Below are 24,245 nucleotides of genomic sequence, written 5' to 3' on the forward strand. Positions count from 1 at the left end.
CAAGCCACTTAACCCCATTTCCTTGCAAAAAACTAAAGAATAAAAGGAATGCAGGGTTGGAATGCAGGTTAGAAAAACTGTTAGTATAATAAAGTATATCAATAACAAACCCATTAGAATTCATATTATCATATCAATAGATGCTGAAAAAGTCCGATAAAATTCAGCACCCATTCCTACTAAAAACACAAGAGAGTATAGGAATGAATAGATTGTTCCTCCAAATAATAAGCACTATCTGAAAACATCAACAAGCATAATTTGCAACAGAGATAGGCTAGAGGTATTCCAAATAAAATCAGGGGTGAAAAAACGGATGCAGATTATCACCACTATTATTAAATAAGGGAGGGGGATTTATATAGGAGGTCAAAGACCCTGAAGGTAGTGGTATTCAGAAACAAAACACTAGGAAAATAAAAAAGGGAAAAAAGGGGGAAATCAAAACAGAAGGAATATAGTGTGAATGGCAATAAAGACCTAATAATTATAACTTTGAATGTGAATGGAATGAATTCTCTCTTAAAACATAAGTGAATAGCAGAGTAGATTAAAAATGCTTAGAAATTAGATTAGGTTACAAATGTTAGCATTAGCAATAAGAGAAGAAAAAGGAATTGAAGGAATTAGATTTGGAAAGGAAGAGACAAAACTCTCACTCTTTTCAGATGATATGATATTATACTAAAAGAAATCCAAAAAATTATCTAAAAAACTGCTAGAAATAATTAGCAACTTTAGCAAAGTAGCAGCATATGAAATAAATCTTCATAAACCTTCAACATTTCTATATGTGATGAGCAAGATATAGCAGAAAGAGCTAGAAGGAGAAATGCCATTTATATTAACCTCAGACAATAAAAAATACCTGGGAGTCTACCTTCCAAGGCAGCTCAAAAGCTTTTAGAAAACATTTGCAATGCACTTCTCACACAAATAAAATCAGATTTAAATAACTGGGCAAACATCAACTGTCCATCCATGGGTCAAGATAATAAAAATGACAATTCTACCAAAAGTAAACTACTTGTTTAGTTCCCTATCAATCAAAATTCCACAAAAAAATTACTTTGAGTCAGAAAAGTTGCAAGTAAATTTATATGGAGAAATAAAAAGTCAAGAAATTTCAAGGATTCAATGAAAAAAAGTGCAAAAGAAGGTGGCTTAGTCTTACCAGATCTAAAATTATTTTATAAACCATCAGTCCTCAAAACTGTCTGGTATTGGCTAAGAAACAGAGTCGTGGATCAGTGGAATAGACTAGGTGGAATAGCAGAAAATGATTATAGCAATCTGCTGTTTGATAAACTGAAAAGAGTCCGGCTATTGGGATAAAAACTCTCTCTTTGATAAAAACTGTTGGGAAAGGTGGAAGTTAGTATGAAAGAAACTTAGATTAGACCAACACCTCACACCCTTTACCAAGATGGGATCCAAATGAATACAGGATTTAGACATAAAAAAAAAATATTATAAGCAAATTAGAAGATCAAGGAGTAGTTTACCTGTCAGATCTATGGAAAGGGAAGCATTTTATTACCAAGGAAGAAATAGATAACATAATTAAAAGCAAACTAAATAATTTTGATTACATTAAATTAAAAAGCTTTTGCACAGACAAAACCACTGTAACCAAGATCAAAAGAAATGTAGTAAATTGGCAAACAATTTTTGCAAGTAGTATTTCTGACAAAGGGCTCATTTCTAAAATATACAGAGAACTGAGTCATATTTTCAAAAAAAAACAAGCCATTCACCATTTGACAAATGGTCAAAGGATATTCAAAGAAAATTTATAGTTGAGGAAATCAAAGCAATCCATAGTCATGTGAAAAATTGCTCCTAATCATTACTTATTAGAAAAATGTAAATTAAAGCATCTCTGAGATACCACCTTACACCTCTCAGACTGGCCAATATTATCAGAAAGACAGTGATCAATGTTGGAAGGGATACATGAAATCTGGGACACTAATCCATCCATTGTTGTGAAGCTGTGAACTCATCCAACCTTTCTGGAGAGTAATTTGTAATTATGCCCAAAGGGCAAAAAAATTTACATACCCATTGATCGAGAAATATCACTACTGGGTCTATACCCTGAAGAAATTTTGAAAAAGGGTTAAAACATCACTTGTACAAAATTATTATAGCACGCCTGTTTCCGGTGGCAAAGAATTGGAAATTAAGTGAATGTCCTTCATTTGGGGAAACAAACTTTGGCAAAGAATTGGAAATTAAGTGAATGTCCTTCATTTGGGGAAACAAACTTTGGCATGTGTATGTCTGAAAGCTATTGTTCTATTAAAAACTAGAAGGAATGGGAATTCAGGGAAGCCTGGAGGGGTTTGCATGAACTGATGCTGAGTGGGATGAGCAGAACAAGAAAAAAATTGTAAAACACTGTAAACATTGTATATTACAGCAACATGGGGTTGATGATCAAACTTGATGGACTTGCTCATACTATCAATGCAACAAGATCTGCCATGGAGAATACCATCTGTATCCAGAGAAAGAATTGAAGAATTTGAACAAAGAGAAAGAATTGTGGAATTTGAAGAAATACCAAAGACTATTAGCTTCAATTTAGAAAAAAAAAGCCTGTTATCTTATTATGTAATTTTGTTATCTCTTATGCTTTCTTCTTCCTTAAGGATATCATTTCTCTCTAATCACATTCTACTGAGATCAATGTATTTCACAGAAACAATGAATAGAGTAACAGAATGCCTTCTGTGGGAGGTGGAGGGAGGGAAGTAAAAATGGGGGAAAATTGTAAAACACAAAATTAATAAAATCTTTTCAAAAAAAGACCAACAGGTAAAAAAATAATTATAATAATTCTAGTGGCAAATAATATGAAAATGATGAGATCCTCATCATCTGAGAAATGCCTGAACAAACTATGGAATATGAATGTGATGGAACACTATTGTTCTATAAGAAATTATAACTAGTGAACTTCAGAAAAAATATAATTAAACAACATTAACAAGAAAAAAAGATTTTTTATAGAATTATTTAATTCTTTATGCTGTATATAGTTATAATTCTGAGAAAGTTTAATATGTATTTCATTTTTTAAAATTTATTTTTGTCATCCACAAATTTCCTTCCACCCTCCCTTCCAACCCCAATTCCCTCAGCCACAAACAGGCAGCATTGTACATATATATTTTTAATATACATATTTACTGATTAGTCATACTGGGTATGAGGAATTAGGCTTAAGGGAAAGAGATACATAAGGGATAATTTTTATAAGCTGCTCATCAGATTCTAAAGGGCTTTTTTTGTTTGTTTTTGTTTTGTTTTTGTTCCTCTGAATGGAGATAACATTGTCCATAGCCAGTCTTATAGGTAGCCCAGCTCTCTAGTTGCTGAAAGGAGCTGTTTCCATCAAGATTAATCATCTCACAATGTCATTGTTAGTGTGTACATTGTTCTCTTGGTTTTTAAAAGTACATCAAATTTATATGTCTGGTAAGAAATCTGATTTCTTTTTTATTGTAAGAAATAGAATATGGGACAGCTAGGGTGCACAGTGGATAGAGCACCAATCCTGGAGTCAAGGGACCTGAGCTCAATTCCAATTTCAGACAGTTCATAATTTCCTGGCTGTGTGACCTTGGGTAAATCACTTAATTCCATTGCCTTGCTGCTCCCCCCAAAAAGGAGTGGAAAGTTATTTCTCCATATATTAATTACAAATTCAGAAAGACAAATGATTGCAAACCTCCTTATACTTTACTACAGGAAAGAGAGATAACTATGGATCCTCTTTTGAATCAGATGGCATTGTGTAAGGATGATATTCTTTGAAGGGCAATTGTACAATCTAATATTGCGCCACCTGATAGCCTGACCTCTAAGAAGGCTTAATGATTTCATTATTATTTGTTTATCTATAAATATCCTGTCTTCCTCTATTTGGGGCAGTCATCTTGGATATGGCCATAACCCAGTAATAGGTTTTGTGTGTCATCTTTAATAGAGGATTTGTTGTAAATCTTAGAGAACAAATTTCATATCTAATATTTCTATCATTTTATTTTAATCTTAAATTATTAGGCTTTACAGTTCAAACGCAAATTGTCTTCAAGGTAATTTTATTTGTTCCCATTAAAAAAAAGGTTAAAAAAGTCAACTATTCCTAGAAAGCATATGATCCTTGGGCACAAGATAAAATTAATTTTACTCACCTTTCCAAGAACAATATGCAAAATATTATCTTTGACTATCTTTCAAATTTCCAAGTCCATAAGATCACAGAATTAAAGCAAGGAAGAGAACTGTGGAGTCAACTAATTCAACTACCCTCATTTGTATAGTAGGAAAAATTAGTCTTAGAATGTTTAATCGACTTGCCTAAAGTCATATAGGCTGTAGCTAGCAAAACAAAAATATCAATCCAGATATTCTAATTCGAAATGAAATATTCTTTCTGTCATACCATATTGCCTTTACTTAGATCAGAAGTAGCACTATACATGTTTTTATGTTTTCTTGGTGGCATATTCACTCACTGATCAAATTGATAGAAGTCATTATTAGAGTGCATATTTAATTTAAAATTCAGAGATTGTTTAACAATTATATGATTTCTAGAGTCCTCTGCCCTCTATTTCCATCATTAATACACTTATGCAGATAGCTTAAAGTAATTCATCAAGGGGCAACCATACTACTCACACTTGAGTTCCATGAATAACTCTAGTGTGGGGAGAAACCTACCCACTACTTGCTACTGTTCTCATTTATGCAATTCAGTCACTAGGACACTACTAAATCTTAAACATGAAACTTCTTCCAAACAAAAAGAAAAAATTATCAGAAAATTTAGTCCATATACAAAAAGAGAAATAATAAAAATGTAACTATCCACTTGAACATGTTTACCAGTGTACACAGTCTATTTGTTTTCTAATAGTTAAGACAGTCATTAAAACCAAGGATTGCATAGAAGGCTTATCTGGATTTGGAGGTATAAATACCTGGGTTTCAACTTCAGTCTCTGAAATGTAATGACTTTGTCATCCTGTGGAGTTCACCTAAACTCTAATTACTGTAGACAGATTTCTAAGTTGCAAATGAGTGCTGAGTTACACTTCTAGAGTTCCCTAACCTAGGAATTTCAGTGAAATTCCAGTGAAATCGCAAGTCTAATCCCTATTACTATCACTTTTAATATAAACAGTCTAAAAATCTGCCTTCAAATCTTTTATGACAGTGTTAAAAATTTTATTGGAGAATAATTCTCAAATACTCTCACTAAAATGTTAATACTATTTTATTATCATAATTTATGTGTCAATAATTATGATAATATATTCTTAGATTCATGAATAACAAGTTTCATAGCATTCTTAAATTATTGTTTTAAAATATTGTTTATTTGATCTTTATCACACCCTTTAAAATTTTTAATTTTGTGTATGTTTCATTATGTATTTTTCAGTATAAAATATTCCAGTGCCTGGCATATTTTAGTTGCTTTATAAACATTTTGACCATCAATCTAGCATCGGTAATATTAGACATGCATACTATTTGTAATATGGGAAAACTATTATATTGTTCAGCAAAATTTAATAATATTATTTAAATCCAAATTTGATGATTTAAGGTTGTTCATACTTAATATATCACCTGATCCTAGTGACTCTTGAGGAAAGCTACAGATGGCTACAAGGTATTTGTACTTAAATCAGGTCCTTGATCCATCCAAATCATTCTTGTTAGTAAACTCTGGATTGGTGATGGGTCTACCTAATTTTGTGATTTTGCTACCCTTGTGTTTTGGCTTCAGCCAAATTTTCTTGAATATTTGTAGTTACTCATAACTATCTTAATATTCCTTACTTTCAAATTATCCTATTTGCAAAATTGTTTAACTGAGTACCTAAGTTCTTGTTTGGACACCCTTATAATGAAAATAATATAATGCAATGTCTAATGTAAACCTTCCAGAACCTGGAAGAGAGAGAGTCACAACTTTTTGTCTCCTTCTCCACTACTAAATGAAATGATAAATTTCTTTCTAAATTGTTTCAGATTTGGAGAAATTTGTTCTCAGAAATAACAATAAATGATAGAATGAATATATAATGGGAATGAAAGAGCAAATATTTTTTACTCACAATAAAAATGTTTTAAAAACATTCTTATAGATGATTAATGACATGATATGGAAAAGAATTGTGCAGATGAACATATATGAAGCTGTTACATACTATATTGACCATCTATAAATTAATCTACAGTCAATAAATGCTCATTTACTAGACAATGTACTTGTTCATATTCAAAGAATGCCATAATCCCTAAAGTCAAGGACTTTATAATTGCATAGGGAAAATAAGTGTATTTGTGTATGTTTATATACATGTGTACATATGCAAACATATACCAGACAATAATATATATAGTATGTATGTTTATGGATGTATATGTGTATATATGGACACACACACACACACATATATATATGTATATACATATATATATATATATATATATATATATATATACCTAATAATAATGATAATTAATTTAAATAAATGCAAGGGATGGCTCAGTGGATGGAGTGCTGAGCCTAGGAGTTGGGAAGATATTAGTTCAAATATGACTTCAGACATATGTAAGTTTTATGGTCCTACACAACTCACTAACACTCTTTTAATAATTCATATGAAGAAAATGGCAAACCACTGCAGGTTCTTTGAGAAAACAAAAACAATCTCACAGACAGTACAGACCACAGGATCATGAAATCAGACATGACTGACTAAATGATTCCACAGCAACAATGTTAAATGCAAAATAGTGGGAATGACACCAATAGATAAGAGAGGAAAAGACTTCATTTATGATACTGTTAGAACTATATCTTAAAGAAGAAAAAGGTACTTTGAGGCTGAGAAAAGGATAAAATAGTGTCCAGAGATGAGACAAGCTCAATATAAAAATATAGAAACAAGAGATTATAATATCATATGAGAGATCAGTTTGTCTCTATTCCTTTGAATGAGGGACAGGGATAATGAATAAAGAAACTGGAAAATCATTAGGCCCCATGAAAACAAGGGTTTGGTTAACTAACTGAAGTTTATATTTTGTTTTAAAGACTATATAATCTCACAGATAAGTTCTTTGCTAGATATATAAACAAGTGAGTCATATATATATATATATACACACACACACACACACACACACACACACACATATACACACACACATATATATATATATATATATAGTTAAAACAGATATGATGAAGTCATGTTGAGAAAGTATAGAAAGTAAAGAGAGGAGGTCCAGGACAGATCTTTGCAGAATACCTACAGTAGGAGCAAATGTTTGACTGCATGGTAACTGCAAAGGAAGACATAAGGCATCATGGTTCTGGAGTCAAAGGACCAGTTTTCATATCCAATCTCTGAAATTTCCTATGTGATTTTGACCAAGTCCCTAGGCCTCCTCCATTTTCCTCACTTGTTAGATGAAAGGATTGCACTAGATGTCCACAGTATCCCCTTCTATCTCTTTATCTATGATCCTCAATTTATTTTTCTCATATATGGTAGTCCAAATAAAAAAAATAATGTAGTTGATAGATCTTTGATGACAATGAAGTTCACGCTATAGTTTCTTGGTAAGAACCTCACCTGGTTTTTTGACAATTGAGAAAAAGAGGAAAAAGAGACCAAGATTCATATCTAACATTGTGCCTGTGAATTAGAAATTGACTTTCTAATGAATCTTAGAAAATAGTCTACTCATATGATGAGGTTTCCATGTATGGATTTTTATCCTTTATTTAACTTAATATAGTATAGTTTTTGGTTTACATTTACAACAGGGTATTTTCTACTAATTCATTGTATATCTAAGAGAATAAACAGTTTATTCCCAGTAATGATTTCCCTATTCCCCTCTGAAAAATCTTGTCTTGTCATCCCCTCCTTGTTCTAAATTCAATCTATGAGGCTTTAAGTAATTCATTATGCAGAAGACCTTTCATCCTTTCCAGTGGCTGGCCACTCAGTATTTAGCTATATAACTCTATATAGTTAAAGTTATAATCACATTACTTTTATCATTTACACACACACACACACACACACACACACACACACACACACACATATATGGATGTATGAATGTATATATATATAAATATACATATATATATATTTAAGTATATATATATATTTTGGTTAACATTGTCTCAATTATTCAAACAATTTATCCTCACTTTATCAGCAGCAGTTGCTTATGTTTTTACTAAAAAGATTGGATTAAAATAATTTGACATGATTACTACTTAACTTTTAATTACTTTAATGATATTCACTGATTTCTATCCTTCTCAGGATTATCTTTATTTAGGAAATCTTAACAAAAGATTCCTTCAGCAAACTCAGTTCAGATGCGAAATAAACATTTCAGAGTCAGATATTTTGTTCAGATTACCACTGGATTTCTTGATCACTTAGCTGTCTTCCAACTCTGAGAATCAGTTATTCTGACTCCTAATTCTAGTGAAGATGTGAGCCACAAACTCACCTTAAAAAAATGACTACTGACTGAAGACAGAACCAAGATGGTGGAGTAAATATCCCCAAATTTTGCCAAATATCTTTGAACAATGATATTAGTTAAATTCTAGAGTGGCAGAACTCACAAAAAGATTGAGTGAAACAACTTTCCTGCCCACAACAAGCTGGAAGATTGGTGGGAAGGGGCTGCTGTCCCAGGATGGTACAGGAGCACAGAATAACTTGTACAGTGCCCCTGTATTCAGGGACAGGGAGACAAACTATTTGGTAATTGACAGCATTTGTGATTTGCAGACCTCTCAGCCCAGGAATTGCCATAAACAAGTGAGAAGTTTAACAGGAAAACTGCTGTGCCCAGGTGAGATTAGAGCGCAGTCCAGCACAGACCTCAGCAGTGTAGACCCAACCCAACCAACCAGAAGCAGGTCTTGGAGGTCACTGAATCATTAGCAGTAGCTGTTTCCAGAGCTGTCAGACCATGGATGGTATCGGGGTCAGAAGAATGGAGTCTCTTTGCTATCACTAAGTAGGAATCTGTTGATCTGCCTAGGCTCACAGTCACAGCCTGGGTCACAGTCTGGGGGCCCAGTCTCAGGAATAGGACAGAAACTCAACAGAGTTTACTGCAGCAGCAGAGTAAGGATCCTCCTCACAGTTCCAGGACAGAAAAGCATGCTAGTGGTCCCACAGATAACAGAACACAGGAAAGGAGAGGAGTCATAACTTGTCATAAGACCCTGGGAAAACTGAAAACTGGCAGGATCCTAGAAGAATCTCTGAAAACAGTTAAAAACCCCTCAAAACCTTGGGAAAATAAATCCTCCACCATAGAAGAAGAGTCTCAAGTGATCAAATCAAGTCACAGGCTGGGGAAATGAGTAAGCAACAAGAGAAAAAAAAAGAAATTCATCATTAGACAGTTTCTAGTGTCATATGAAAGATCAAAATCCACTCTCAGAAGAATACAGCAAAGTCAAAGATTCTACATCCAAAGATTCCAAGGGAAAAATATGTATTGGATATAGATCATGGAAGAGATTAAAAAGGATTTTGAAAATTAAGTAAGGGAAGTATTTGAAAAAATTGGGAGTGAAATGAGAGTGATACAGCAAAACACAAAAACTGAGTTAGCAAACTTGGTGAAGGAAATACAAAAAAAAAATACTGAAGAAAGTAACTTCTTTCAAACCAACCTGGGTCAAATGTACAGAGAGGTCTAAAACAATCAATGATGGGGGTGGCTAAGTGGCAGAGTGGATAGAGCACCGGCCCTGGAGTCAGGAGTAGCTGAGTTCAAAACTGGCCTCAAACACTTAATAATTACCTAGCTATGTGGCCTTGGGAAAGTCACTTAACCCTATTACCTTGCAAAAAAAAATCAAAGATGAGAAGAATGTATTAAAAATAAGAATTTACCAAATGGAAGAGGAAATACAAAATTTCATTGAAGAAAATAATTCCTTAAAATATAGATTAAAGCAAAGGGAAGCTGATGATTTTGTGAGAAATCAAGAAATAATAAAACAAAACCAAAAGAATGAAAAAGTAGAAGAAAATGTGAAATATCACACTGGAAAACAACTGACCTGAAAACACATCCAGGAGAAATAATTTAAAAATTATTGAACTACCTAAAAGCCATGATAAAAAAAAAGCATATACATCATTTTGCAAAAAATTATCAAGGAAAATCTCTTTTAATATTCTAAAATCAGAGGTCAAAATAAAAATTGTAGGGATCATCAATACTGCTAAATGAAATCCCAAAATGAAAACTGCCAGGAATGTAAAGCAAAATTTCAGAACTCTGAAGTCATAGAGAAAATACTACAAGTAACCAAGAAACAATTCAAATATCAAGGAACCACAGTCAGGAAAACACAAGATTTAGCAGCATCTACTTTAAAGGATCATAGGGCTTGAAATATGATGTGGAAAAATTCAAAAGCGTTTATATTACTAACAAGAATCAACTATCCAGCAAAATATATTTTTTCCAAGGGGAAAGATGGACATTCAATGAAATAAGGGACTTTCAAACTTTCCTAATGAAGCAACCATAGATGAACAGAAACATTTGCTCTTCAAATATAAGATTCAAATGAAGCATAAAAAGATAAATAGGAGAAACAAATCATAAGGGACTTAATGAGGTTGAACAGCTTATATTCCTGCCTGTGAAAATGATAAACCTTTTTGATCTCTTCCATAGCCTATGCCCAATTCCTATTTTTTTCTTGGAGGTTTTAAATGTAGAATCTTTGCTTTTCTTATCTTCTGAGTATGTAGTTTGATCTTTCATATGATCATAATTATCTATAGTCAGATATTTTTGCCTACTGTTGCTTTCTCATTTTCCCAGCCTATGATTTAATGATACATTGAAAAACTGGAGTTAATGGATGAAAGAACATGTACTGGGAGACAAGGGAAAGGGAGAGTTAGAATAGGGCAAGTTACTGCCCATAAAATAGGCAAGAAAAAGCTTTTGCAGTGGAGTGGAAGAGGGAGGAGGTGAAGGGGAGTGAGTGAGCCTAACTTTCATTAGAATTAGTTCAGAGAAGGAATGAGAAGCACACTGAATTTGGTTCAGAAATATATCTTTCCTTAGAGAAAAGCAGAAGAGGAAAGAGATGGGAAAATTTGGGGAGGGGATAATCAGATGGAAAACTTTTGTGGAGGGAATGGGTGAAAGGAGAGAAGGAATAGAATAAATGGGGATGGGGGAAATAGGATAGAGGGTAATATGGTTAGCAATAATAGCTGTGGGGAAAATATTAAAGCCAGTTTCTCTGATCAAAAACTTATTTCTCAAACATAAAGAATGAAATCAAATTTATAAAAAAATAAGAGCCATTCCCCAACTGATAAATGATCAAGGGATAGGAACAGTTTTCAATTGATGTTACCAATGTTATCTATTTAAATCATTTAAAAAATGTTCTAGCACACAATTAACAGGAGAAATGCAGGTTGGAATAATTCTGATTAATTCTGATAGTACAGAAAGAGAAAATGAAAAATGTTAGAGGGGACATATGAAAAATGAAACAACAATGCACTGTGGGAGGAGTTGTGAAAAGATTCAACAATTCCATAAAGTAGTTTGGAAGTATGTCCAAAGGGTTATAAAACCATGCCTACCCTCTGACCTAGCAATGCCATGAGCAGATCTTTATTGCAGAAGAATTGAAAAAATAGTGAGGAAAAAGACCTATATTCTTAAGGATATTATAGCAGTTATATTCTTGGGGCAAGGAACTGGAAATTGAGGGGATACCAAAATGATAGGGAATGACTGAAAAAATTATGGTATATGATTAAGATGAAATGCTATTATAGGAAATGATGAATAAGATACACTAAGAAAAAACAACCCCCCCCTTAAATTAGCATATGCAATGGGGAAAGTACTATATACAAAATAACAGCAATGTTGTAGATTGATCAGCTGAGAAAGACTTACTTTTTATCAGCAATACTGTTTATTAACCTAAGAGAACTCTGAAGGACTTATGATAAGGAATACTATCCATCCCAAAGACAGAGGTGATGGTATCTGAATGCAGATTGAAGCATTCTTTTTAAACTTTACTTTTCTTAAGATTTCTCTTTTTTGAGGGGAAGGAAGCTAAATTTGCTTTTACAATATGATTATTGTGGTAATGTTTTTCATGTTTACACATTTTTAACCTGTATCAGATAACTTACTTTCTCAATGGAGGAGTTGGGTAGGAAGAAAGGAGAAAATTCAGAACTCAAGATTTTAAAAGTGAATTTCAAAACTTGTTTTTCCATGCAACAGGAAAAAAAGAAAAGAAAAGAAAAGAAAATTTAAACAAATGATATTAAAAAAAGAAAAATAACTACTTAGTGTTTTTAAGTACTTTATAAAATGTGAAAATTGAGTTTTCCAATTAATTTCATTATGGGTATTCACAACCTAACTTTTGTCCTTTTTTTTGAAGAACTATACCACTTATAATCAACATCTAGATTCAAGTGAACCCCCCAAAATATTTATGAATTTTAGCTCATCCAAGTAATTTTTCCTATTGATATCTCTTATTAGGATATTTCCTATTCTTCCTTTATTTAGGATATTTTTGCAAGTACTAGATAATATGCATCTAACAATATTTTACATGACTTAATTGTCCAACCTTAGTATTTGATGTTGTTTGTATTTATTTTAAAATGTATTAAAATATTTATTAATTGGACTGTACATGCAAAGGATTTTACTAGATACTGAGGATGTAAAGTATAAAGAAAGGCAAAAATAAAGAATCCCTGTCTTCAGGTCAGAATAGTATTAAGGGGATAAGTATGGAGTGGCAGAAGACAGTAAAAGAGGAAACTTTCACTTCTAACAATGTTTATTCATCTCTTTAAGGTTTATGAAATCCTTCATTCTCTCAAAAACTTAATGACTCTTTCAAAGATGAGAAAGCTACTGCTCTAAAAAATTTACTTGGCCATGATCATACAACCCAAGTTTTCCTAACACTTGATTAGTAATAAGCTATGCTATTCTATTTTGGTTTGTTTGTTTGTTTTTCTCTTAGTTATAAGAACCAGGGAAAGTTTGAGGATAAAGGAAAGAGAAAAAAAATTAAAGTAAAATTAAAAAATAATAATAGGGGCAGCTAGGTGGCACAGTGGACAGAGCACCTGCCCTAGAGTTGGAAGCATCCCAGCCCAAATCCTGTCCCAGACACCCAACAATCACCCAGCTCTGTGACCCTGGACAAATCACCCTAACCCCATTGCCCTGCAAAAATCAAAATAAAAAAATAATAATAACAATAATAATAATAAACGTGCTTTTCAGTCTGTGTTCCCTACCAACTATATCTTGGGTGGATCTTGGGTGGATCACATTCTTTAGGATAAAAAGTTACTTCCATAGTTTTCCACTGTTGCCATTGCTGATTGCAACTCCCTCCATTTGTACTTCCCCACTACCATACACTATATTTTCTCTCTCCTTTCACTTCGTCCCTCTTCTTAAATGTGCCGTAGGGTAGCCGAGTGGCACAGCAGATTGATCATTGGCCCTGGGGCCAAGAGGCCACTAGCCCAAATACCATCCCTAAGGCCTAGCAACTACTCTGCCCTGTGGTCCCAGACAGGACATCCAATCCCAGCCCCTTGCAAGAAGTTAAAAAGAAAATGTGTTATATCTGACCACTGTCCCTCACAGTCCACCATCTCCTCCATCACTCACATCCCCCCTTCCCCCTGTCCCCCTTCTCTCCTTCTAAAAGAAGTTAACTTAAAAAAAACAGATCTAAGTACCATATAATATATATATATATATATATATATATTGCATATTTACATTTTTATAGTTTCTCAACAATGTAAGTCTTAATAACTTTTCATCTCTCCCTGCTTGATAGAAAGATGTTTTCCATATAACAGATGTTTAATATATTTGTTAGTGAATGAATGAATGAATACTATACTCTAAGCTTCCTCTTAATTGATATTGCTATTCCTAGATTACATCTCCTTGATTGGTACACTTTCAAGTACTTCCAAGTACTATTTTTATAAATATAGATTTCAGTTGACAATTTAATCTGATATTATTAAGTCAGAGTCCATATAGGAAGGCAATCAGAAGAGTGAAAGGTCTCAAATTCAGATCCTATGAGGAAAAACAGATAATGTAGGACTATTTATTCTGGAAAGAAATCTGAGGGAGAACTTAATAGATGTCTTCAAACATTTGAAGTTCTCTGTCACTGAAGAGAGGCTAAATTCTGAATAAGTATAGACTTCATACCAAAGAGAAATTTTTAAATATTAGAGATATCCCAAAGTTTGTTGGACTACCTGAGAGAGCATCTTCTCCCTCCTTTGGAAGTTTTCAAGCACAGAATAGATGACTATTTCTCAGGGTAAAGAACTTCAGATAACTCACCTGTATCTGACATTCTGTAATTTGGGGTTAGAAGAGGTGAAAAAAATGAATGTAAATTCCTTTACATTGACAGAAGGCATCTACTGCTCTCTAGGAAAGAAAAAAAAATGATATCATGTTCAACTACAAGCAAACTAAACCTGCTCAGTAATTTCAATATGTAAAGTGTGCAGTTCCTGAAACTTTTATTGAATTATTTTTATGGTTTCTTTTATTATTTAGTTGACAGAAAATTTCAATGAATCTGCATATTGAATTGGCAGAAATATATGTTGAAGCACCTATCTGAGGAAGGTTTACTTTTAATTAATTCAAGATTAATGCAAAAACTCAAGGAAATTTTTAAAAACATGATTGGCAAGACATTTTCAATTATAGATGAACTACTCTGAGAAACAAAACAAAAAAAACTAGTATTTCTCTTTATTTTTACCAATTTAATCAACAAAGGATTTCAACTTACTTAACAACTTGAGTTTCTGTGATATTAGCATAATGCCTGGTTTCTTAATAATGCTGTTAAATTTTTATCTCAGAATGTTGAAAGTTATCCATTTATAATTGGTACTTTTCATAAATATTATCATTCCCTTGGTATATTCTAAGAAATCAGTCAATTCATTTCATCTCCCTGAGGCAGGAAAGCAATAAGTTCTGCATTTGGAAAACATCCTCATTAGAATATGAATACTCTCAAGGGAATCTAGGCAAATTATGAAAATATTACTTAAGCAAAGAGAATGGAAAAGCAAAAATCAATCACAAAACACAACAAAAATGTACATAGATTTTCCCAAAAGCTTATGGACAAATCTGGGCTAAACAAGAGACATTCCTTTTCCTGAAGAGGTAAATGACTATGGTTATGAACCATTGCAGATATGGTTCTCAAAAAAAGGGTGTTTTTCTATTTATTTTTTTCTTTTTATTTTATATGACACAGTGTTTACTACAAAGGCAGGTGGTTAGTAAGACCCTAAATGATTCCAATGTTAAAGATATTTTTCAATATAATTTTCAGAAGAATTGAAGATCTCATGGAGAATTTTAATTTGCCATTTAGCTATTTTTAAAAATTGTTACTTAAGTATGTTTCCTCAGTGAGTAAGGGGGAAATAATAAAATCTAGACAGTTAGTTATCTTTTGTTGGTATCAATTTGCTATTATTCTAAAATAAAGCATATTTGGTATACAGAATCATTTTTTAAGTCTCACAAGACTGTATTAATATATAAATTTGAGCGGCACTGCTGGGAGTGTTATCCTTTTTATTTTCTTTGAGAAGTATATTTATTTATTTATTTGTTTTCCCAACAACATGCAAACAGTAGTTTTTACTAGTCATTTTTAATAAGATTTTGATTTTATCTTTTTCTCCCTTCCTCCTTTCGCTCTCTCTTCCCTGTGACAGAAGACAATCTAATATAGATCCATAACAAATAGCCTTTAAAAAACTTTGAATGCATAGGAACATGAAGAAATTTGAAGAAAAGAAAGTCAAAAATAGGGGAAAAATGCAGAAAGTAGCCTTTGGAGTAACATAAATTTTCAGACCTTTAGATTTCCATAATCAGTGCTCGGGAGATTGAAATAATTGTTTAGGCTTTATTTGCAAATCATCACTTTTTATATGATTAGGAAAGTCATAGGTATTAACATTGTAATATATTGGCCTACGGAATTCCAAGATGAGAAAATGCTTTCAACCAATATAGATTAGCCTCATCTCTGGATCTTCTATTTTTAATCCCATTTTAAGGCTTTATAATTATCTTTATTTTACAGAGGAAGAAACTGAAACTTTAACTTACTTGCCCATGGACAAACATTACTTTTATTCCATTCTCCTCAAGAGGTTTAGAATTTAGCACTTAAATTTTTAGTGGTAATTGATAACAGAGTGATGATATCTTTTTTGTTCATGTTTGCATTTAGGTTCCTTGCATTCAACTATGAATTCCTTGAGTGTGGGAGCAGTTTTCCCCTGTCTCTGTCACTGCAGAGTGCACAATACCATCCAAATGGTGGATATGTAGTAAATTCTTGACTTGAAGGCCAGGTTGTAAAGATGAAAAAGGGAAGAATTGGGATAAACCTATGGAGAGAGTGTTACAACTGAGGAACTAAAGGTATGAATGGTAGATTACACAGTTCAACTGGACTTTCAGTGTCCTATGATTTTGACTCACCCCCCTAGCTTCCACCAAATTACCCAATGACTCTTATATTCAAAATCACAGTAGAGTCTGTTAAGGCTAGGCAGGCAGACTTTACTCAGTTATATGTACAAGTTCTTTTATTCTACCAGAAGAAATTCTTTATTTGATGTTAAAGAATTTAGGCACCCTTCCCAGAGTGCCTACAGATGGTCAACAAAGGTGGCAATCTGATTTACCTGGTATTGTAAGAAAGTGAAGGAAATACATGGCCAGTAATGTCTCTTATAGCAAGGGGAAAGGGAAGAAGAAAATATTTCATTATGTGATTCAGGTAAAATCCTATTTTGTTGGAACATATGAAGTCTTCAAATGACAAAGTAATTGCCTAATAAAATGTTACAGTACAGCTCTAAGCAGAAAAATGAAGCAATTATTTTTTTATGTAGCTCTTAGCTTTCCTAACTCAGAATTCCTTTGTTCTTTTGTTTTGCTTTTCCTCTTGATCTGTTTGAAGAGTGTTTTTCTCCTGCATGTTTAATAGAGCCTGTTCCTCCAAAGGCTGATACTCTATGCTGCTTTCCCATTACTCACCTCAGCAGTATTACCTGACTGACTGTAAAATTAAAACCTGACTGTCAAACAGCAAGCAATGAACCAAAAGCAGAAATTGCCACACTATTGGTACGAAAACTCGTTGTCATTTGGGGCCCACTAGAGAGCATACTTCATAGTCAAGCAAACACAGTGGCAGTTCAGAAAGAGGTAAAATAAGAGAAGGTAAAAATAAACAATAATTGCAAACCTAAAGCTTAATACAACCTAGGAAAGCAAAGCCCTCTTAAAGAACACTAGAAAATAAATTTCAGAAAAGTTCACAATTAACTCCAGTTTTTACTGCAATGAAATATTTTAGTTTTTCTGTCCCCAATTAATTGCCTCGACATAGTTTGGTGACCCCTTATAAGGATTATTGGGCAAAATAATTAAGAACATTTGTTTAATCTTCTCTCAACTATTTATTCTTCATTACTTAATCTCATATACTTAAATTGTTGCTTCTTCCTATTCTGTCTGTCTCTCTCATTATCTCTCTCATATATACAAATATACACAAACATGATTGTGTCTGTGTATATATGTATACATACATCTATACATATATACACAGACACAAACATATATTTATAAATAGAGTATTCTCTTATAAACACACACACACACACACACACACTCACACACACTGAAACTGAAGGGATAATAGAATGTAAGCAGGGGTCAAAAATGTGCATTATGTATCCAGGACTGAATGCTATATACAATACATAGTAACTGATAGAGCAAAAAATTAAGGTTACATTAGTAAGAGTATATTAGAATAATGGATTGTAAAACATGCATTTGTCATGTCATACTTGTTTTAGGTTCTTGTTTTCAAGGAAAAGAACCTAAACTTTTCACTGAAAGTACTGAAGAGAACTTACAAATCAGAGTCGAACCCTTTCACTTTATACAGTATTAAGTTGAGACTCAAATAAAAGAAATGATTTGCCAAAGGTCTCATTCTGTGGGAATGTGATAAAAAGCAGAACTTGGATATAAACTCAAGTAATCTGACTGTAAATCCAGTGCACTTTCAACTATAATGACCTAAAAACTAATCATCTAATTCTACTCATCCACCAAAGAGAGAGATAAGGAAACCTGCCACATGCTTCACCTGTTATTTCCCCCTATTGACTTCATTGAATTAAGTTTCACGTGAAACTGTTCCCAAAAGGGGAACTCTGTTCAGATACTAGTCTGACCCTTCTCTCCGTTGGCTCATAGATTTTTAGGGTTACTGTACACTGCAGTAAACAAAGATAAATATTGTAATATAGAATGACCTAATTTCAGCAACCTTTAGTACCAATCACCTGTGATGGAGTCAGAGATTATGGTTATTGATTATGCTTCAGTCACAAGAGCTTTCTATAATATAATTCCACCCCTCAATGAAATCAGATCTGACTTAACTCGGAATAGTTATTGACTATTATTGCTAGTCATAATTAAAGTAGTTTTTCCTCCAAATTTTCTTTTAATTTTTTCTATTTTATGCTTCAACATTTTACACGTGGTAGCCAAAATAAAATACATTATTAAATGTGAATTCCACCAACTTAGATAGATGCAATATAATATTGCCCTTTTCATGTTAATTCAGTATATGATTTTAAGTTTGTTATGTGTTTTGCCTTATTAAATAGTAATTTTTCATCTAGCTGCCCACAATAGATTCATTTTTCTTTTCTTTTTCCTGTGTGAGATGACTAATGTAGAATCCAGCAGTGGTTCCAAGTCAAACAAATAATTTCTTCTTTGGCTTTCTCTGTTTCTATACCTGCTGAATTTATAAAATTAAAGGGTTTTTTGAGCATTTCTAATACAGTGAAGTTGATTCTCAGAATTCCAATGCAGTGAGTAGAGCACAAAATTTATTAAATAGCAAGATAAAAAAAAAAAACATTGGAGCACTGATCTATTGACAGGATGTTTCAGTCACTTGAAGATCAGTCATTCTAATTCAGGAAAGGCTTATCTTCAGAATGATGATTATCAGATATTGAAGGTTTGAGGCCATGCCAACTTATTATTTCATCTGCTTAAGTAGTAAAGATTTGTGATATGCATTAGGGAATAGATACTAGTATCAAGTTCATAACTGGAAGGGATGTGAGTTTCCACATGTGTTAGGTTACATATTCTTAAAGTATTGAAGATAGCCTTAGCTTACTGACCAAATTTTTTATGAGCAGTCCCAAGCTCATTCTGGTGATTGTGAATGCTGCCCTAAACTAGAAGGTGTACTGTAAAGCACAAAGCTTTCTATGGATGGAAAGTGAACAATTTCCTGGACATTTCCCCTCTCTCTTCTAGGAGACCACACTTATTCTTAATTTGTCTAAAAAGTGTGGCTAATGTAGAAGGACATAATCACAAGTAATTCTAGAGCCTTTAATTCTCCTCTACATTTCTACCTTGCAGAATATATTCCTCCTCCTCTAGTCATTTGAGACTTACATAATGAAGTCCCTCCTTAAGCAAGAACAGAAAACCATGCTTAACTGTGTATGTTGATTTTACTCTTTTTATAAAAACTAAAACAATGTGCAATGTATAATAGTGGAAATTAGTTATTATGTGGTTACTTGCTTAGATTTTACTCCCAATTCAATTGTTTTAACTCTACCACATAAATGAATAAGACTTAAAGAAAAATACATTGGTCCAAAATACCCTTGCCCTTTCAGAGGTTGGGGTCTATATCTGGGTTGGGGTAACATAGATACTGAGGTTAAAAATTAAAAAATATAAAATATGAAAAAATATATTCAAGTTTTATATTAGTGATAAGCACTAAATTAATGAAAGAAAAAGGGAGTTGAATTTGATAAACAGTTTTTTAAATAAATTTATTTAATTTTAATTTTATTAAGCAAGTATGTATTAAGCATCTATTATTTAAAAGCTACTATTCTACTGATAATATGGAAACACAGAATCCCAGTGATGAAGAAGCTCACTTTCTATTTAAAGATATATGTGCAATAATGAGCATATACAAGGGAAAGTGAGGAAAGTAGAAGAAATACATTTTTATTAATTTAATTTAATTTAGCTTTCCAATTACATATGATTATAGTTTTCAACATTCATTTTTTGTAAGAGTTTAAATTCCACATTTTTCTCCCTCTCTTCCTTCCCTCCTTCCTCCCCATGACAGCTAGTAAACTGATGTACCTTATACTTGTATGTTCATGTTAAACATATTTCATTCTTAGGCATGTTCTCAAAGAAAAATCAGAACAAATGGAGAAAAACTGTGAAAGGGAAAAATCAAAATAAATTTATAAAAAAGGTTAAAATAGTATGTTTTGCTTTGCATTCAGACTCCTTAGCTATTTTTTTTCTGGATATGGGTGAGCAATAGATGTTCTTTAATAAATCATAGAATCCAAAAGATTAAAAAATAAAACTAAAAAAGAACTATAACCTGCCATTTGATGATTGTCTTTATTCTTATTACCTTTCTAGCTAAATTATAATAAGGTAGGGTGAAAGAAAAAAGGAAGCAAAGAAGGAAACTAAGGAAGGAATTATTGGACTTTCAAAAATTACTTCTCTAAAATGAAACCTTTGTTAAAGGCAGTAGATTATACACAACTAATTGAATTAAGCTCAAGGAATTTAAACAACTTTTATTTATAGTTCACACCAATTTCTTACTATTAGGCTGGCAACACTAATAACAAACAAATTCGGATATTTCTTATGTTTGCATATTGAAGAAGTGATTATCAAGAGGAGTATTTTTCTAACTATATTATCTTATAATTGTTACCCTTCTTAATGACTCATGTTCAAAATAGGTCTAAAGTTTTCCAATTATAAAATATATTTTAAATATTTATATAGACTATTATATATATATATATATATATATATATATATATATATATATATATATATATATATATGATTATATAGAGGTCCAGAGAAAGAAACCAACAAAGAGAAAGAATATTTTTAGCATATCATTAACCAAAATTTTAGATGGGGTAGAAGATGGACTCATCTTTTACCAGATTCTGTTCTATGAAGAATCAAAGTTAAAGGTTATAATCCAGGCAATATTCTACTTTAAACTATGAAAGAGGGTAAGTAGTGAGATTTTTAGAGTATTGAATGCATCTTTGTATGTAGGTTCATAAAAGGTGTCTTCATTCTATCCTAAACATTTCAGAACAACTCCATGAAAGTTCAAAAGAACATTGTGACTTATTGATGCCAGAAAAGGATGCAATATTATGGGACTTTTACGAAATTAAATCACTACATGTTGATGTTCTTGGCATTTTTAAGTGGAGTGTTCTCTCCTAAATATCCTATATGTTCATTCTTATTGTCACCAACTTATTTCAGGAGTTTAACTTCAGGTCTGGGCTAGAAGTATAAGTTAGATTATTTGCCTTGAAGTTGGGGAAATTGTAATCAAATTCTGCCTTTTCTGCAGACTACCTGTGTTTCCTTGATTAAGTCACTTGTTCTCCTCACTTCCCTTATCTGTAAAATTATATAGTTGTATTTGATAACACCTGAAGTTCCTTTTGATTCTAAATTTCTATTGTAGCACCCTTCTTCTTCTGCCATATCCATCTTAGTAAAACACTCCATTGTTTTTTTTCATTTATTTCACTATCTGAAAACATCACAGTCTCATCAATATTAACTTTCTCCATATCAGTATTAGATAGTAAACCCCTCACAGACTAGTAGATCATCCTTGTGATTTTCTAAGACTAAAAAGCAAACAAAGCAACAACTATAACAAAGGTTAAGCTCACAAATGGTCCCCCAATTCTTGCCTTTTCTGGGTCTCAGATGACACAAGCCTGATAGGCTATTACAGTCAAACTCAAACTCTCTCCAAAGACATAAAATCTCCTAGAATTTATGCTCTTCTGTCATAGTATTTTTTAATTCTCCAGATCATCTCCATTCCCTTTGGAGGATTTTGAAGAGGCATATTATTCCCTCTTACTGAAAACACTATAGTGGTTCTTATTTTTTTATAGTAAATACCAAAAAAATAAATTAATCATTTAATATTATATTTGATCTGGGCTCCCACATTGCCTTTGCAACCCACTCCTTTCTCAAGTGTTACCCATTTCAGTAAGCTGAAAACTCTCCTTGCACCATATCTCCATGAGATAACTCCACTCTCATTTCAATATTTTTAAGTTTCTTCATATACCCAGCTCTTAGAATAACATCTGGAACATTATTATATTCCTTATTAGGATAAAATTGAGCCTTATTAATGATTCTGTTGCTCTACATTGATAAAGGGATGTTTCTTAATATGGATATTGATGATTTGTGTGAATTTATTTTAAATTCTGCTACAATGCTGAATTTATTATTTTAATCAATTTGATGTGTACTTTAGATTTTTCCTAAGTAACTTATGTCATCTACAAAAATAATTTTATATTTTCTTTACTGATATTTAATCTCTTTATTTCTCTTTCTTTTCTTATTTCTAAAGTTGTTGAATTGAGTCAAAATCCTTTTTCAGTATTTATTGACATAGTCAATTAAAAATAATTATAAATACTATCATGCTGAACGAAGTTTTCATTTCTAATATACACCCAAGCTTATCATTGTATATTATTGTTATATCTTTCAAGAAATGTTGAATAATTTTGATGTATGACTGGGAGTCACATTATTGTAGGAGAACCTTTAAGGTCATATCTTTAATATTTGTTTTTTCTTTATAATCATAATGATATAAGTATAGAGGAATTTTGTATTTTTTAATATTTTAGGATATTTGTATCATGGTAATGATATAGTTTGTGATGGAATATTATTTTCAAAATCCTATTTCCTAATAATATCCTCAAGAATATCCTTGAAGTATAAGTTTGATGATTCCCATAAAAATGTAATCTAGATAGTAAACCAGGCATATGAGTCAGCAATTGTTCTCCCAACCCCTTTTTGGCATATTAATAAAGTTTTCAATACATTTAATTTGTCTAATTCAGCTGCTTCCTTTTTCTTTGTCTACTTTAGTCACATTTTATGTCTTTTGTAAATAGAATTTGAAACTATGGTGCTAAAGGCCAAGTATGCTGGTATTCCTATACTTTCCTTGATGATTAAAATAAATCTATAGATTTCTGTAATAATTTGAGAATAATTCTTTGATGTATTCATTTTATTTTTAAATGTTCTTAGGTCTGCTTAGTTGGATCTCTCACCAAATTTCTGTAAACTGGCTTTACCTTTTATTGCTTCTTTCTATTTTACTGAGTGATAATTTTCTTTTTTTCTCATTTGAGTATATTTATTTTGAATTTTGCAATTTCCCCTAATCTAGCTTCCCTCCCCCCACCCCCATTAGAAGGCAGTCTTAGTCTTTACATTGTTTCCATGATGTACATTGATCTAAGTTGAATGTGGTGAGAGAGAAATCATATCCTAAAGGTAATAGTCTTTGTTCTTTGTTCAAACTCCACAATATTTCATACATTACTAAAATATTCTTGTTTAAGAGAAAACATAACCCCTCCCCCACAAAAATATAGAACCTCAATAAAAATAAATTAAAAGAAAGAGAAAATATGTGTTTCTGTCTGTGTTCTATTATCAGCTCTGTCTCAGGTGGATCGCATTCTTTATCATAAGTCCATTACAGTGCTCGCTTTGGCAGGACATATACTAAAATAGGAATGATACAGAGAAGATCAGCATGGCCCCTGTACAAGGATGACACCCAAATTCGTGAAGCCTTCCATATTTTTTAGGGGGCAGCTAGGTGGCGCAGTGGATAAAACACCGGCCCTGGATTCAGAAGTACCTGGGTTCAAATCCGGTCTCAGACACTTAATAATTACCTAGCTGTTTGGCCTTGGGCAAGCCACTTAACCCCATTTGCCTTGCAAAAACCTAAAAAAAATAAGTCCATTACAGAAGCCACTGCCATATTTTTCCACAGTTGCCACTGATGACTGTGACTTCCTCCATCC

At 32.4% G+C, this 24,245-nt stretch overlaps 1 non-coding gene across 1 annotated transcript; it reads left to right on the forward strand.

Annotated features, from left to right (window-relative positions):
- Positions 1-23,913: 23,913 nt before the first annotated feature.
- LOC141519804 (U6 spliceosomal RNA) lies at positions 23,914-24,020 on the forward strand. Its single transcript, XR_012477440.1, has one exon. It is a non-coding gene; the product is annotated as a U6 spliceosomal RNA (small nuclear RNA).
- Positions 24,021-24,245: the final 225 nt, after the last annotated feature.

This window comes from Macrotis lagotis, chromosome 3 (assembly GCF_037893015.1).
Source record: "Macrotis lagotis isolate mMagLag1 chromosome 3, bilby.v1.9.chrom.fasta, whole genome shotgun sequence".
NCBI classification, from domain to species: domain Eukaryota; kingdom Metazoa; phylum Chordata; class Mammalia; order Peramelemorphia; family Peramelidae; genus Macrotis; species Macrotis lagotis.